Here is a 17531-nt window from a genome sequence, read left to right on the forward strand (position 1 = left end):
AAAAAGAAGAAGAGAGCGGAAAAGTTGTGAGGGGTGGTAGAAGGACCCGCGTGAGGAACTAGAAGGAAACCCGTGGAGCAGGGTGAAGAGAGCCAGGCAGAGGAGGAGGGTGCAAGGCAGGGTTTATCCCCAGCCTTGATCCCGAAGGCCAATCCGTGAAGTGAGCATCGGAGTCGCTGCGGTCTTTTGGGGAGCGCTCCATCAGAGACTTCTCCATGTTTTCACTACTAAAGGCTTTGGTGCACAAAAGCCAAGGACGGTTGCTCTCTTTTAGGGAGAGGGACTTGGACTGAACGACTCTCCATTGGAGTTTTTGCCGGTCCATGGTGAGAATCCGGCACTACAGCAGGAAATGTGTTGCCCCCGCTGTGTTCTGGCTTCCATGTTTTTTAAATTACCAATGAGTCATCTGGTAAGGTGGGTTGTTTCCAGATTCCAGCTACCACCATTCCGGCTGCCATTAATATGTGTATCGTTAGGTAATAATTATCTTGGCCCAATTTTTTATCTATGATTCCTAGAAGAAATGCTTTTGATTTCTTATTTATTTTGACTTTAATTATGTCCCTTATCCATTTTTGTATTTTGGTCCAAAATTTCTTGATCGATGGACAAGTCCACCACATAAGATAATAGGTTCCCATATTTTCTTTACGACTCCAACAATGTGGCTTTAATCTAGAATACATTTGGGCTAATCTTGCAGGAGGGAGATGCCATCATCTATAACACGTTTTGTATAAGCTCTCCCTATAAGTCAATTTCATCAATTTATAATTTTTAGGCTAAGTTATGTCCAAAATTTTTGTTCCAATTGTGAATATTAGTTAGAAAATTAGAAAGGAGATTCGTACGACCCCCACCCTCCTTGCCTTCCGTAACAGTCTGAAGACGCACTTATACCGCCAGGCCTGGGGCCATCAGAACTCAATGAATGTGTTGAGAGAATGTAACATGAATAGAATGATTGTTTTTTATGGCGGTTTTTTTGGGGGGTGTTCAATTTTAATTAAATCAAGAGGCATAAACGATAATGACTATTTTTGGAAGTTAAGTTATAGCATTTAATTAGGAAGAAACTGGACAATTACAGGTGGTAGACCCAGGCAACAAAAATAGGAGGAAGGAGGCAGCATTAGATCAAAAGTAGATGTACCCGGAATAATATATTAAAAATATAAATATATATAAAGGGAAAGATATGTTTAAGAAATAGCTCTGATGTTGACATGATTGAAACATTTATATATGTTAAAGGGTTAAATAAAGTCCAGGAGGGAAGTGTTTTTAATAGGAAAGTGAACACAAGAACAAGGGGACACAATCTGAAGTTAGTTGGGGGGAAAGATCAAAAGCAACGTGAGAAAATATTATTTTACGGAAAGAGTAGTAGATCCTTGGAACAAACTTCCAGCAGACGTCGTAGATAAATCCACAGGAACTGAATTTAAACATGCCTGGGATAAACATATATCCATTGTAAGATAAAATACAGAAAATAGTATAAGGGCAGACCAGATGGACCATGAGGTCTTTTTCTGCCGTCAGACTTCTATGTTTCTATGTTGAAATGAAGTTAAGGCTTCTGAATTGATAGTCTGCTAACCATAAAAGGGAGTAAGAGGAAGTAGAAAGGGAAGTAGGAAAGAGGTAGAGAAGGAGAAAGAAGGTAGAGGGAAGAGAGGGAGATAAAGGGAGGGGAGTAGTATGAAATATAGAAGGAAAGCAGACTGGAGATAAAAGTATGAAAGGAGAAAACCAAGGATATATGTTTATGATATTTCGGATAGAAATATATAACTGGATGTCTCGATAATATGGTATATGTACGAATGTTTGTGTAAGTTTGGTGAAAAAAATAGAAATTATTAAAAAAAATAAATGAGTGACCACACATATTTTTGACGTCAAGAATATAAGTGCTGGAAAAGCTCCAGGGATTGTGGGGAAATGCAGATATTGCAAATGACAGCTGATTATGCACAAGAAGATCCACACGGGAGAAAAGTCTTGAAAGTGCTCCCAATGTGGTAAATTCTTTAGTGAGCATGGCAACATGGCGATACCTCAGCGGAATCGCATGATGTAAGAGTGTCCAGATTGTGTGAAAGTTTCATTGGAAGGCCTCACCTCATGAGACAACAGAGGACTCATATACGGGGGGTAAATGTTCCCGCTAATATTTTTTCGGTGTGGGCGGAAAAGTATAGTGTCTGAGTGGCATAGAAGTATAAATAAATAAATAAATAAATGAATAAGCAAATAAATAAGCAAATAAACAAAGAAACAAATAAAAATTAAATTAAATTTAATAATTTAATTAAATTTAATAATTTAATTAAATTAAAAATTAAATTAAATTAAAAATTAAATTAAATTAAATTATTAAATTAAATAAATAAATTAAATTAAATTAAATTAAATAATTAAATTAAATTAAATTAAATTAATCTCCCCCCTGCCTCTGTGTGTGTGTGTTTCTATGTGAACTCTTGAACCATTTCCAAAAAAAGGTGAGGGCTGGGGGTTTTTTTCTCCGTTATTATTTAAGTGCTTTTTACCATATGCTTTAAATCAAGAGTCACTTCTCTCTCTGTTTCTCTCTCTTTCCTGTCATTCTCTGCCTCATTTTCTCATTTCTCTTTTTTTCTCCCCTTTTTTCTATCATTTCTCTCTCTCCCTTCCTTCCACTCTTCTCTCTTTCTTGCTTTGTCTCTCTCTCTCTCTGGCTGGCATTTTGTCAGACTTTGAAGACATAGATTTTCTCCATATGTGTTTGTGTGTGTAGGTGGGTGTGTTTGTTTTTTTATTCAATCCATATACACTGTTTCCCCGAAAATAAGACATCCTGAAAATAAGTCCCACAGGGCTTTTCAGGACATGCATTGAAATAAGCCCTGTCCTGAAAATAAGCCCCCTCCCCAATACTTTCTGGGGAAAAGAGGAACATGCTGGGAAGTGTTCTTTCCCTGGCGGGGACTCTTTTACACAAGAAAGTGAGAGAAAGCGAGAGCAGGTGTGCAAACACCCGCAGGACTAGCTCGGCTCATATGGGCTCTGCGTACATCATTTTGAAATGCGCTCCTCCCTGTGAAAAACAGCAGACAACCTTCGAAGCCTTCATCGCAGGCAGGAGCATGTTTCAAAATTCTGCAGAAGGCAGCTCAGAGCAGCCAAACCAGTTTAGCAAGTGAGGGAGTCAGAGAGAAGGGGCAGAGCCAAAAGCGAGGGCGACAGGGACCTCTGCTTCTCAAGCCCTGGGCTCATCTGGGCTCTGCCTATGTTAGTTTGAAACGCCTCCTGCTTGCTCGCCGGCTCAGGTCTTTTCATCCACCACCTGTCTCCTTCAGATGGGGGATGCAGGCAAGGGCGGTGCATTTTAATGCCCTGCAGGACACTGATCCTCCTCCGCCTCCTAATATCGGGGAAAGGAGGAGGGGGAAGAAACTCTCGCAGGCTGCATAAGGTATCTGAGCTGAGAGCCAAACTTCTAGTTGGGCTGAGCTGCGCTTCCTTCCTTGCCAGTACAGTGGTACCTCATGATACGAACTTAATTGGTTCCAGGAGGAGGTTCGTAAGGTGAAAAGTTCGTAAGACGAAACAATGTTTCCCATAGGAATCAATGTAAAAGCAAATAATGCGTGCAAATCCTTCAGGAAAATCCCAAACTTTAGAAGGGAGGTGAACAGAGGGCAGGGAGGAGCAGCTAAAGGGGGCGGGTGGAAGAAGCAAGGCTAAGCTAAAGGGTGAGTAGGAAGGAAGAAAGGCAAGGGAGGCGCCCCTCCCTTTTCTTTCTTCAAAAGACACCCTTTCAGTGCCTCTGCAGGCACGTTGTTCTCTGCAAAGTCTTTCCCCCTCCAAGCCGCCCCTCCCTTTTCTTTTTTCAAAAGACACCCTTTCAGTGCCTTTGCAAGCACGCTGTTCTCTACAAAGTCTTTCCCCTCCAAGCAGCCCCTCCCTTTTCTTTCTTCAAAAGACACCCTTTCAGTGCCTCTGCAAGCACGCTGTTCTCTGCAAAGTCTTTCCCCCTCCAAGCCGCCCCTCCCTTTTCTTTCTTCAAAAGATACCCTTTCAGTGCCTCTGCAAGCACGCTGTTCTCTGCAAAGTCTTTCCCCCTCCAAGCCGCCCCTCCCTTTTCTTTCTTCAAAAGACACCCTTTCAGTGCCTCTGCAAGCACGCTGTTCTCCTACTTTTGTTAATGCAAAGTCTTTCCCCCTCCACACCGCCCCTCCCTTTTCTTTCTTCAAAAAAGGGGGGGGAAAGAAACCCCTTCATCCCAGCAGCAGCGGCTTGGGTTCGTAAGGTGAAAATAGTTTGGAAGAAGAGGCAAAAAAATCTTAAACACCGGGTTCGTATCTCGAAAAGTTTGTTAGAAGAGGCGTTCGTAAGATGAGGTACCACTGTACTTGAGTTTAGCAGCTCTGTGTGCCGGTTGGCTGGTCTCTTTAGGAAATAAAAGCTTGAAAAATACAGAAACTCTCCTCATGAGGTTAAGCAATTAACAACTTCTCGCAGTGAGAAGAGTTTCTCTACCGTGCAAGGGTTTTTTCTGTAAAGAGACCAGCTGAGAGATACACAGAGCTGCCAAACTCCAGTACCGGTAAGACACCTGTCTCGCGCCCCACCCCCTTGGTGATCTGCTCCGCCCTCCCAGCCACCCCAAATTGTGTCTTATTTTCAGAAGGAAACAGCATCTACAATTATATAATCTATCCCTAGCATTTCAAGATTTATTTGATGATAGTCCTTTGTATTGCTGAGAAATCTTGATTGACCCGATTAAATCTCTAACTATTTTATAAACAATTAAAATACTACTTTTCTTTTAATCTTACAGACAAAGAGAATGGCAATAAGAGCACTCTGGACAATTGTAAATAAGAACCAACGTTGAAAAGGGAAGAAAATCAAGCGGAAAATCAAAATATTACCATTTCGTTCAGAAAACCATACAATTCCTACAGCAGCTGTTACACGAGAGAGAAAATCAAGACAGATTTCAAACTCGAATAAGCAGATTAAGAAGAACTCAAGGAAAGGTTACATGAAAAGTCAAAGGAGATTATTTTTCAATCAGAAAACAATGAAATATCTGGAAGTCAGTGAGGAGGAAAAGGTCAATAGTAAAATCATGTAGAGAAGACAGGAATGAAAGCCTCTCCCACCACTAAACAAAGCATTGCCCCTATTTTTGGTGACCTCAACTGTGGGAAAGCAACATAAATTTGCCTAATGTTGAAAACAAAGAGATTGTAAATCATAGCTGTTTTTGCAATGAGGAGCTAGACATGCGAAAAGCATACGTATTATCTCAATGTAGCAAAATCTGATCAGAACAGCTCCCTTGTGATTCATGGAAGCAACCACACAAGAGGGAAACCACAAAAGTGCTCCCTATATGCTAAGTCTTTTAGTGAACATGGCAACATGGTGGAATACCAGAAGACACACATGGAAGAGAAAACATATGACTGTGCAGATTGTGTAAATGTTTCTTCAGAAATTCTCAGGTCATGAGACACTAAAGGACACACACGAGAATAAAAGGATTTGAACATCCTTTTCTATGAGAAAGATTTCAAACAGAGAATTCCAGCCTGCTGAACTACCCGACTCGCAAAGAAGAGAAAACATTTGAATGTGCTGAGTATGTAAAAAAATTAGTAGTAATTTCAGTCATGAAACACCAGAGGTCTCACGCAGGAAAGAAATCATTTGAATGTCCTGACTGTGGGAAAAGTTTTAGTGATAGTTCCAAGCTGGTGGAAAACCAGAGGACTCACACAGGAGAGAAACCCTTTGAATGTCCTGACCGTGGCAATAGTTTTAGTCAGAATTCCGACCTGGTGCAACACCAGAGGACTCACACAGGAGATAAACCCTTTGAATGTCCTGGCTGTGAGAAAGGTTTTAGTCAGAATTCTGACCTGGTGAAACACCAGAGGACTCACACAGGAGAGAAACCCTTTGAATGTCCTGTCTGTGGGAAAAGTTTTAGTCAGAATTCTGACCTGGTGAAACACCAGAGGACTCACACAGGAGAGAAACCCTTTGAATGTCCTGACTGTGAGAAAAGTTTTAGTCAGAATTCTGACCTGGTGAAACACCAGAGGACTCACACAGGAGAGAAACCCTTTGAATGTCCTGACTGTGAGAAAAGTTTTAGTCAGAATTCTGACCTGGTGAAACACAAGAGGACTCACACAGGAGAGAAACCCTTTGAATGTCCTGACTGTGGGAAAAGTTTTAGTCAGAATTCCGATCTGGTGCAACACCAGAGGACTCACACAGGAGAGAAACCCTTTGAATGTCCTGACTGTGGGAAAAGTTTTAGTCAGAATTCCGACCTGGTAAAACACATGAGGACTCACACAGGAGAGAAACCCTTTGAATGTCCTGACTGTGCGAAAAGTTTTAGTCAGAATTCCGACCTGGTGAAACACCAGAGGACTCACACAGGGGAGAAACCCTTTGAATGTCCTGACTGTGGGAAAAGTTTTAGTCAGAATACCAACCTGGTGAAACACCAGAGGACTCACACAGGAGAGAAACCCTTTGAATGTCCTGACTGTGAGAAACGTTTTAGTCAGAATTCTGACCTGGTGAAACACAAGAGGACTCACACAGGAGAGAAACCCTTTGAATGTCCTGACTGTGGGAAAAGTTTTAGTCAGAATACCAACCTGGTGAAACACCAGAGGACTCACACAGGAGAGAAACGCTTTGAATGTCCTGACTGTGGGGAAAAATTTAGTCAGAATTCCAGCCTGGTGAAACACCAGAGGACTCACACAGGAGAGAAACCCTTTGAATGTCCTGACTGTGAGAAAAGTTTTAGTCAGAATTCCAACCTGGTGCAACACCTGAGGAGTCACACAGGAGAGAAACCCTTTGAATGTCCTGTCTGTGGAAAATGTTTTAGTCAGAATTCCAACCTGGTGCAACACCAGAGGACTCACACAGGAGAAAAACCCTTTGCATGTCCTGTCTGTGGGAAATGTTTTAGTCAGAATTCCAACCTGGTGCAACACCAGAGGACTCATACAGGAGAGGAACCCTTCAAATGTACTGTGGGAAAGGTTTTAGCGATAGTTCCAGCCTGGTGAAACACCAGAGGACTCACACAGGAGTGAAACCCTTTGAATGTCCTCCCTGTGGGAAACGTTTTAGTGATAGTTCTGGCCTGGTGAAACACCAGAGGACTCACACAGATGAGAAACCCTTTTAATGTAGGAAAAGTTTTAGTCGTAAGTTCAGCCTAGTGAGGAACCTTTTGAATGAACTGATTGTGGGAAAAGTTCTAACCTGGTGCAAAACCAGAGGACTCATACAGGAGGAAAACCCTTTCAATGTCCTGATTGTGGGAAAGGTTTCAGTCATGATTCCCATCTCATGGTACACCAGAGGACTCACACAGGAGAGAAACTCTTTGAATGTCCTGATTGATGGATTGTTGCATCCCTCTCATCCTTGACACAAACTGTTTCAACTCCTACCCTCAGAACGTTGCTACAGAGCACTGCACACCAAGACAACTAGACACAAGTATAGTTTTTCCCCAAACACCATCACTCGGCTAAACAAATAATTCCCTCAACACATTCAAACTATTTACTAAGTCTGCACTTTCCTCCCACTAATGACTGTATGACTGCAACTTTTTGCTTGTATCCTTAAGATTTTTATTAATATTGATTATTTCTTCATTTCATATTTGACCCCTAAAATTATTAAGTGTTTTATCTCCTGATTCTTGACAAATGTATCGGTAATGTACACTGAGAGCATATCCACCAAGACAAATTCCCACTTGGGCAATGAATAATTCTATGAATATTCTTATTGTTGGAAAGGTTTTAGTCATAATTCTAGCCTGATGAAACACCAAAGGACTCACACAGGAGAGAAACACTTTGAATGTTCTGATTGTGGGAAAGGTTTCAGTCTTATTTCCCATCTTGTGATATACCACTGATGTTAAAAACATTATGAACAGATTAAAAATCTGGCAACGGGCCTGGAAAAGCAGGAACTGCTGTCTCTGGAGCAGGAGGACGAAGCGCAGAATCAGGATTTACTGAAACAAGTAGGGAGCCCTGAAACACGGGATGTACACGAAGAGGCAGTCAGGCGATAAATCACTGGATTGATGACCTTTTTGACAGGCAAATGTTCCGGGCAAAGAATTTTAAAAATGCTTTTCTCTCCAATCAGAAATACAATATAAAATACCAACAACATCAAATTGCATCACAATAAATCAATTTTGAGATTACGGTGTACAAATCCAATGCTACCTCCTTTATTTTTGACATCTGGACAAAAATAGCTTACATTATACTAATAAGCTATTAACTAATACACTTTTTAAGGTGTTCCTAATTTTGATCACCTCTAATTGATTTGGCTGTAATATTTCAAATTTCTCCATATCAATTTTCATGTACAGTGGTACCTCAAGATACGAACCCCTCGTCTTACGAACAACCCGTGATACGAACCCGGGGTTCAGAAAATTTTGGCCTCTTCTTACGAACGTTTTTCGTCTTACGAACGCCAAACCCGAACTTCCGGGTTCGGCATTCCGGAGGCTGCTGGGAAGCCCCGCAGCCCGGCTGTCACCTTTTAAAACAGCCGGGGGGCTTCCCAGCAGCCTCCCGAAGCTGAACCCGGAAGTTCGGGTTTGGCGTTCGGGAGGCTGCTGGGAAGCCACCCGGCTGTTTTAAAAGGTGACAGCCGGGCTGCGGGGCTTCTCGGCGGCGGCGGCAGCAGGTTGGTAAGACGGAAAACGTTCAGGAGGCCGCTTTGGGTTTTTGGCTGGGAGGGAAGGCAGGAGGTCCGGCGCTGGGGAAGGGAGTCAGGAAGGTCCTCCTGCTCCCCCCTCAGTGAAAAACACAAAGACGGTCTGCTGCCGCATGACAGGCAGGGCGGAGCAGCATGGAGCAGACCGCCTTTGTATTTTTGGCTTGGGGGGGGAAGCAGGAGGCGCAGGATCGGGCGGGCGGCGGGCGAGGCGTGACCGAACGGGCCCGGCTCAGGCTAGGACGGGGCGGGCAGCGGCTGGGCGCGGCGGCGAGGGTGCGTCCGACTGCTTGGCTTCCCTCGCCGCCGCAGGCAACGTGCGTTGCGAACTTTCGGGCCGGCCAGGCTCAGTGGATCAAGCCGTGCCTCCTGGGCTTTCCGTCACTGAGCCGGCGAGGCTCAGTGATGGGAGGCGCGGCTTGATCCACTCAGCGGCCCGGAAAATTGCAGCTCGTGTTGCCTGCGGCGGCGAGTGAGGCCAAACCGAGAGCAGCATCACCGCGGCTCCTGGCTCGGTTTTCCCCGCAGCCGCAGGCAACACGGGCTGTGATTTTCCGGGCCGGCGAGGCTGTGACAGGAGGCGCGGCTTGATCAGGGAGGCGCGGCTTGATCCGCTGAGCGGCCCGGAAAATCGCAGCCCGTGTTGCCTGCGGCGGGGAGGGAGGCCAAGCCGAGAGCAGCATCACCGCGGCTCCTGGCTTGGTTTCCCTCGCAGCCGCAGGCAACACGGGCTGTGATTTTCCGGGCCGGCGAGGCTGTGACAGGAGGCGCGGCTTGATCCGCTGAGTGGCCCGGAAAATTGCAGCCCGTGTTGCCTGCGGCGGGGAGGGAGGCCAAGCCGAGAGCAGCATCACCGCGGCTCCTGGCTCGGTTTCCCTCGCAGCCGCAGGCAACACGGGCTCCGATTTTCCGGGCCGGCGAGGCTGTGACGGGAGGCGCGGCTTGATCCGCTGAGCGGCCTGGAAAATCGCAGCCCGTGTTGCCTGCGGCGGGGAGGCCAAGCCGAGAGCAGCATCACTGCGGCTCCTGGCTCGGTTTCCCTCGCAGCCGCAGGCAACATGGGCTGCGATTTTCCGGGCCGGCGAGGCTGTGACAGGAGGCGCGGCTTGATCCGGAAGGCGCGGCTTGATCTGCTGAGCAGCCCGGAAAATCGCAGCCCATGTTGCCTGCGGCGGGGAGGGAGGCCAAGCCGAGAGCAGCATCACCGCAGCTCCTGGCTCGGTTTCCCTCGATGCCGCAGGCAACACGGGCTGCGATTTTCCGGGGCGGCGAGGCTCAGTGATGGGAGGCGCGGCTTGATCCACTCAGTGGATCAAGCCGCGCCTCCCGGGCCTTCCGTCACTGAGCCTGGCCGGCCTGGAAAATCGCAGCCCGTTTTGCCTGCGGCGGCGAGGGAGGCCAAGCCGAGAGCAGCATCACCGCGGCTCCTGGCTCGGTTTCCCTCGACGCCGCAGGCAACACGGGTTGCGATTTTCCGGGCCGGCGAGGCTCAGTGACGGAAGGCCCGGGAGGTGCGGCTTGATCCAGGAGGCGCGGCTTGATCTGCTAAGCCTAGCCACCTTCCCCAAGGAGCCTCCCAACCGCAGAGGAGGCAGGGAGAACTTTGCACCACTTCGGAGCCCAGCGCAGCGCATCGTTGGGAAAACCTTCAAGGAGATAGTGGCAGCAGGAAAGAAACGGGCTCCGAAGCGGCGCAAAGTTATCCTGCCTCTCCACCTCCTACCCCTGCGGCCGCCTTCCCAAAGGAGCCTTCTGGCTGCCCAGGGGGCGGGGTTAGCTTTGTGCCGGGGAAGCGGGGGCTGCCACCCGAGCGCTCTTGCCCAGCGGGAGGCGAAGCACTGGGGTGGGGGGGGGCTGTCGGGACACCTCCTACCCCAGCACTTTGAATCCCGCCAGCCAAGAGGACTCGGGCAGAAGCTTCTGCCAGACACAGGCGATGAGGGGGAAGCTTCTGCCCGAGTGCTCTTGGCCGGCGGGATTCAAAGTGCTGGGATGGGGGTGTCACGACAGTCCCCATCCCAGCACTTTGAATCCAGCAGCTTCTGATGAAGACGGGCGGTGGGCGGGGCGAGCTGCCACAGCCCCTGGCTTCCGCGCCGCCCATCTTCATCAGAAGCTGCTGGATTCAAAGTGCTGGGATGGGGACTGTCGGGACACCCCCATCCCAGCACTTTGAATCCTGCCGCTTCTGATGAAGACGGGCGGTGGGCGGGGCGAGCTGCCACAGCCCCTGGCTTCCGTGCCGCCCGTCTTCATCAGAAGCTGCTGGATTCAAAGTGCTGGGATGGGGACTGTCGGGAAACCCCCATCCCAGCACTTTGAATCCAGCAGCTTCTGATGAAGACGGGCGGTGGGCGGGGCGAGCTGCCACAGCCCCTGGCTTCCGTGCCGCCCGTCTTCATCAGAAGCTGCTGGATTCAAAGTGCTGGGATGGGGACTGTCGGGACACCCCCATCCCAGCACTTTGAATCCTGCCGCTTCTGATGAAGACGGGCGGTGGGCGGGGCGAGCTGCCACAGCCCCTGGCTTCCGTGCCGCCCGTCTTCATCAGAAGCTGCTGGATTCAAAGTGCTGGGATGGGGACTGTCGGGAAACCCCCATCCCAGCACTTTGAATCCAGCAGCTTCTGATGAAGACGGGCGGTGGGCGGGGCGAGCTGCCACAGCCCCTGGCTTCCGTGCCGCCCGTCTTCATCAGAAGCTGCTGGATTCAAAGTGCTGGGATGGGGACTGTCGGGACACCCCCATCCCAGCACTTTGAATCCTGCCGCTTCTGCTGGATACGGGCGGTGGGCGGGGCGAGCTGCCACAGCCCCTGGCTTCCGCGCCGCCCGTCTTCATCAGAAGCGGCGGGATTCAAAGTGCTGGGGTGGGGGCCTGTCGGGACAAGCCGCGCACAAAGGCCGAGGCAAGGCTGAGCAGGCTGCGAGCGCTCTGCCAGGCGGCCAAGAAGCATTCAGGGCGAAGTGACTTCGCCCTGAATGCTTCTTGGCCGCCTGGCAGAGCGCTCGCAGCCAGCGGGCGGCGGGGGGGGGGGAAACCTCGCGGGGAAGCCGGGCAAGAGCGATCTTCTGCCGGCCATGGGCGAGCGGCGGGGAGTCGCCAATGGCCGGCAGAAGATCGCTCTTGCTGACCTGATGCCTCGCGGTGAAGCCGGGCAAGAGCGATCTTCTGCAGGTCAGCATCCTGGGCGGGCGAGCGGCGGGGAAGCCGGCGGCTGTGGCAGCTGCTGCCCCCCCACCTCCCCGGCTGTTTTAAAAGGTGACAGCCGGGCGGCAGCGGTTTTTTGGGGTTTTTTTTTTGTTGTTGCACGGATTAATAGACTTTACATTGTTTCCTATGGGAAACAATGTTTCGTCTTACGAACCTTTCGTCTTACGAACCTCCTCCTTGCACCAATTAAGTTCGTATCATGAGGTATTACTGTACATTTATTAACCTTTTTAATAGTAAATGCCCTTTAAAATAAAAGAATCTATGAATAACACCCTCCCCCCAAAAAACCTTCCAATAATGAATTCAAGGGGGAAAAGCCAAATAGTATACAGTGATCCCTCGATTTTCGCGGGGGTTGCATTCCCGGACTGCCCACGAAAATCAAATTTCCACGAAGTAGAGATGTGGAAGTAAAAACACCATTTTTTGCTATGGACAGCCAAAAACTACCCCTGCGCACCGTTTTCCAAGGCCGCGCAAGGAGCCGGGATTGAAGTTGGGGGCAGGGAGCGACGAAAGTGCGGAGGCCAGCAAAGATTGTTTTGAATGTCGGCCGCCCCCCCAGCGCCTCCGGCCCCCTCGCTGCTATCTCCCGCCCGATCCGCCCCTCTCACCGACTTTCTTGGGGCACGGTTCCTCCTGCCGCAGTGCTGGCGGCTACAGCTTCTCGTCCTCCTCATTCGGCCGCTAGCCGCTCTGAGCGCTTTGAGAATGCCCGCCCTGCCCCTATCGCAGTCCCTTAGCTGAGAGCGCTTTCGTCCCAGCTGTTAGCAAGGGGGCTGCAGGAGAGGCGGGGCAGGTGTTCTCACAGAGAGAGAGCAAGAGACAGAGCGAGATAGAAAGGAGAGAGAGAGCAAGAGGGGGAGAGTGAAAGGTAGAGAGAGAGAGAGAAATGATAGAAAAAAGGGGAGAATAAAAGAGAAATGAGAAAATGATTGAAGCTGAGAATGACAGGAAAGAGAGAGAAGTGACTCTTGGTGATGACGTATGACGTCATCGGGTGCGAAAAACCGTGGTATAGGAAAAAAAATGCGGATTATTTTTTAATTAATATCTTTTGAAAAACCGTGGTATAGCCGTTTCGCAAAGTTTGAATCCACAAAACTCGAGGAATCACTGCATTGTGAAATTAACCAAATTAACAAATCTAATTAATAATAATTCCTTTAAATAGGAAGTATAAAGAGAAAGAATAAAGATTGAAAGTTAAAAGGTTAGAATAAAGGAAAAGGGGAGGGGTAAAAAGAAAGCGCAGTAAGAAAGAAAAGGAAAATAAATAAAAAGGATCTTCTTCTTACCAACCTTCCATGGAAATCCAAGTAACACTATCGTAGCTTGCAGAACTTTATGGTTTGCAAATGGACCAATAAAATCCTCCAACCCACTCTAGACCATATCCCTTTAAATCCAGTGACATAATAAACTCATCATAACCTCCATTATCTATAGCAGCGGACCCCAAACTACGGCCCGGGGGCCGCATGCGTCCCGCTGAGGCCATTTATCCGGCCCGCGGGTGAGTCTGTCAGCCTGGAGAAACCCCCATGGGCTTTGAGCCCCGCCCGGCTTCTCCGGCTGTGTCCAGGGACCACGCCAATGTCCCCTGTAAGGTATGCTGCCACGCACACAAAAACAACCCCCCGTGCAGTTTTTTCCAAGGCCGCACTGGGGAGATGGGCATTGGAGTTGGGGTGTGGAGGGACAAGAAAAGTGTGGGGAAGTCTTGCACCAGGGAAGGTTCACACGCACCTATGCGCGCGAGCTCCCGATTCCACTGCCAGCCTGCCCTACACCTGGGGGTGGGTAGGGAGGCTGAGCACTCCAACACAAACTTCAAAGAGGCTCAGCGTCTCCCTCTCCTTCCCCACCGCCGAAGGAAGGAAGGGGGAGAAAGGGAGAGAGAAAGGGAGGGTGGTTATGGGTGATTTCAACATGTCCAACATTGACTGGAATATCCCCAGTGCCCTTACATGCAAAAGTAAGAATATAATAGAGGCCTTTACAGGAGCAGCTCTGGCACAGCTGGTAAAGACACCGACTAGAGGGGAGAATATTCTAGATTTAGTTTTTACGAATGGGAATTGGGTTTCAGAGGTTAAAGTGGGAGAAAATTTAGGTTGCAGTGACCACCTATGTTTGTGGTTTGATGTAAAAATCTGATTGTGAGCAATCCTATACTGCAACCAAACTATTGGATTTCAAAAAAACAAATTTTAATGCAATGGGGGAATATTTAAATAATGAATTAAAGGGCAGGGATAAAATGGCAGGAGCGAGCATCCAGTGGACTGTATCTCTCGAAAACGTCCAAAGATATTTCACCAGAAGAGCCCTTCACTCCTCCACTCGAAACAGAATACCCTACGAAAATAGACTAACTATCCTGGATCTTGAAAGCTTAGAACTGTGGCGCCTAAAACACGATTTAAGTATTGCCCACAAGATCATATGCTGCAACGTCCTTCCGATGAACGACTACTTCAGCTTCAACCGCAACAACACAAGAGCACACAACAGATTCAAACTTAATATTCACCGCTCCAAACTTGACTGTAAAAAATATGACTTTAACAATCGATTTGTCGAAACGTGGAACTCATTACCGGACTCAACAGTGTCAACTCCCAACCCCCAACATTGCTCCCTTAGACTCTCCACGATTGACTTCTCCAGGTTCCTAAGAGGCCAGTAGGGGCGTATATAAGTGCACTGATGTGCCTATCATACCTTGTCCAATTGTCTTTCCTTATCTCATATATCATATATATTCTCTCCTTATCTCTCTCTCTATATATATATATTATATATATATATATATCATATATACTTATATATTCTCTCCTTATCTCTTATATATATTCTCTCCCTCCCGTCTACTTCTCTTCTTTTTTACTTTCTATCTTTATATATATTACTTAATGTCTATTCTCTTCCATATATATTGTATATTGGACAAGGAATAAATAAATAAATAAATTTAAAAAGGCCATCTTAAAAGCCACTAGACTGTATGTAAGGAAAATAACTAAAGGTAAAAGGAAGAAGAAACCGCTATGCTTTAGCAATGATGTAAGGGCTATAGTCAAAGAAAAAAAGTCTGCCTATAGGACTGAGGATTGGAGAATGGCCTGTGTTGTGCCTATCCACAAGAAGGGCAGTAGAGAAGAAGCTGGTAAGTACAGGCCAGTTAGCTTGACATCAGTTATAGTTAAAATGATGGAGACTCTACTCAAAAAGAGGATATATCAGCACCTAAAAAACAATAACTTATTGGACCCAAATCAGCATGGCTTTACTGAAGGCAAATCATGTCAGACTAATCTCATTGATTTCTTTGACTATGTCACAAAGGTGGTGGATGAAGGTGGTGCCGTGGATATTGCCTATCTGGACTTCAGCAAAGCCTTTGAAAAGGTTCCACATAAAGAGCTGATAGATAAGTTAGTGAAGATTGGACAATTGCTGGATAGTTCAGTGGATTTGCAGCTGGCTGAAGCATAGACATCAGAGAGTTGTTGTTAATGGCAAGTATTCTGAGCAGAGACAGGTTACAAGCGGTGTGCCACAAGGGTCTGTTCTGGATCCTATTCTTTTTAATATGTTTGTGAGTGACATAGGGAAAGGTTTGGTAGGGAAGGTTTGCCTATTTGTTGATGACTAAAGTGTGCAATAGGGTTGATATTCCTGGAGGCCTCTGTAATATGGCAAATGATTTAGCTTTACTAGATAAATAGTCAAAGCAATTGAAACTGCAGTTTAATGCTTCCAAATGTAAAATAATGCACTTGGGGAAAAGGAATCTTCAATCTGAGTATTGTATTGGCAGTTCTGTGTTAGCAAAAACTTCAGAAGGGAGTAGTTATATATGTATGTATGTATGTATGTATGTATGTATGTATGTATGTATGACATATCTTTGCTGAATATTTAAAATTAAGGGAGACTAGGATAACTAATATTTAAAATTAAGGGAGACTATTTCAGCCATGTTCTGGCCTCATCAGCTAGCCATACCCTTACTGGGATTTGATCCTGGGGCCTCTGTCTTGTAAGGCAGAGAATTAACCTCTAGGCCACTAGGTGTGATCCCTTTTGCTTTGTACCAGGGAGGGACTATATGTTTTTCCTGTTGGATCACCCTGGTATATTGAAGGAATGTCACAGCTTCTTTTTGGCTCTAGACCCAACCCAGGGCCATTTCAAGGGAGTTAATTTATTCATAGCCAACAAATGTGGTGTCACCAGCACTCTATACACCAGGATCACAATCTCCCTCTTCCTGCTTGTTATACTTCTAGCTATACAGCCAAGCATTCTAATTGCTTTCCCTACCACCTGATCACACTGTTCACCCATTTTGAGACTGATAGAAATCACTATCCCTAAATCCTTTTCTGAAGTTTTTGCTAACACAGAACTGCCAATACAATACTCAGATTGAGGATTCCTTTTCCATAATTTTGAAACATTAAACTGCAGTTTCCACTGCTTTGACCACTTATCTAATAAAGCTATATCATTTGCCATATTACAGATGCCTCCAGAAATATCAACCCTATTACACAGTTTAGAGTCATTGGCATATAGGCAAACCTTCCCTACCAAAACTTCCCCTTTATTTCTTTATAAAAAATTAATTTAGGGAAAAATGTCCCCCCCCTTTTTTTTATGTTGGTCTTGTAAATATGTAAATATATAAATAAATAAAATAAAAATCTTTAAGGAAAAATGTTTCCCCATTCCCCCTCCTTTTTTTGTATGTTGGTCTTGTAGATATTTTGTCCTCGGAGAGGGGGGCATACAAATCTAAATAATAATAATAATAGTAATAATAATAACAACAACAATAATAATCACAATAATCACAATCCCAGGGGACAGCAGAATTGAGGAGAAGCAGCTGGAGAAATTAGTGAAATACGAAGATCTAAAAATCGAGCTGCAACGACTGTGGCATAAGCCAGTGAAAGTGGTCCCAGTGGTACTTGGCATGCTGGGCACAGTGCCAAAGGATCTCAGCAGACATTTGAAAACCATCGGAATTGACAAAATCTCCATCTGTCAATTGCAAAAGGCTGCTTTACTGTGATCGGTAAACATAATTCGCCGCTACATCACACAGTCTTAGGTGCTTGGGAAGCGCCCGACTGGTGATGAAATACGAAATCCAGCATAGTGATCTCGTTTGCTGTGTTGTATTGACATAATAATAATAATAATAATAATAATAATAATAATAAATCTAAACTTGGTAAGCTAAGTAGCATCATATTTCACTATTTTACTAGGCTCACTTGAAGAAGTCAGTTGGTAGAAGTTAAAAACTTTTTGATATTTTATAGAATTTGTACAGTGAAAACATCTTGCAAACTTAGAGACGGGACAAGAGAGCTTTTCTGCCGCTATAATGAGATGGCAGTCAGAAAAGCAGAATCTCTGCCAGAAACGTGAGGAGTTAAAACCATCGAGTACTGAATTGCTAGAAAAGATCGGAGGGAAGAAACGCAAAACTTC

At 46.4% G+C, this 17531-nt stretch overlaps 1 pseudogene; it reads left to right on the forward strand.

The window, feature by feature from the left end:
* The window catches only part of LOC139160058 (zinc finger protein 271-like), a 30416-nt pseudogene extending 22141 nt beyond the window's left edge, over nucleotides 1–8275 (forward strand).
* Nucleotides 8276–17531: the final 9256 nt, after the last annotated feature.

This window comes from Erythrolamprus reginae, chromosome 2 (genome assembly GCF_031021105.1).
Source record: "Erythrolamprus reginae isolate rEryReg1 chromosome 2, rEryReg1.hap1, whole genome shotgun sequence".
In the NCBI taxonomy this organism is placed as follows: domain Eukaryota; kingdom Metazoa; phylum Chordata; class Lepidosauria; order Squamata; family Dipsadidae; genus Erythrolamprus; species Erythrolamprus reginae.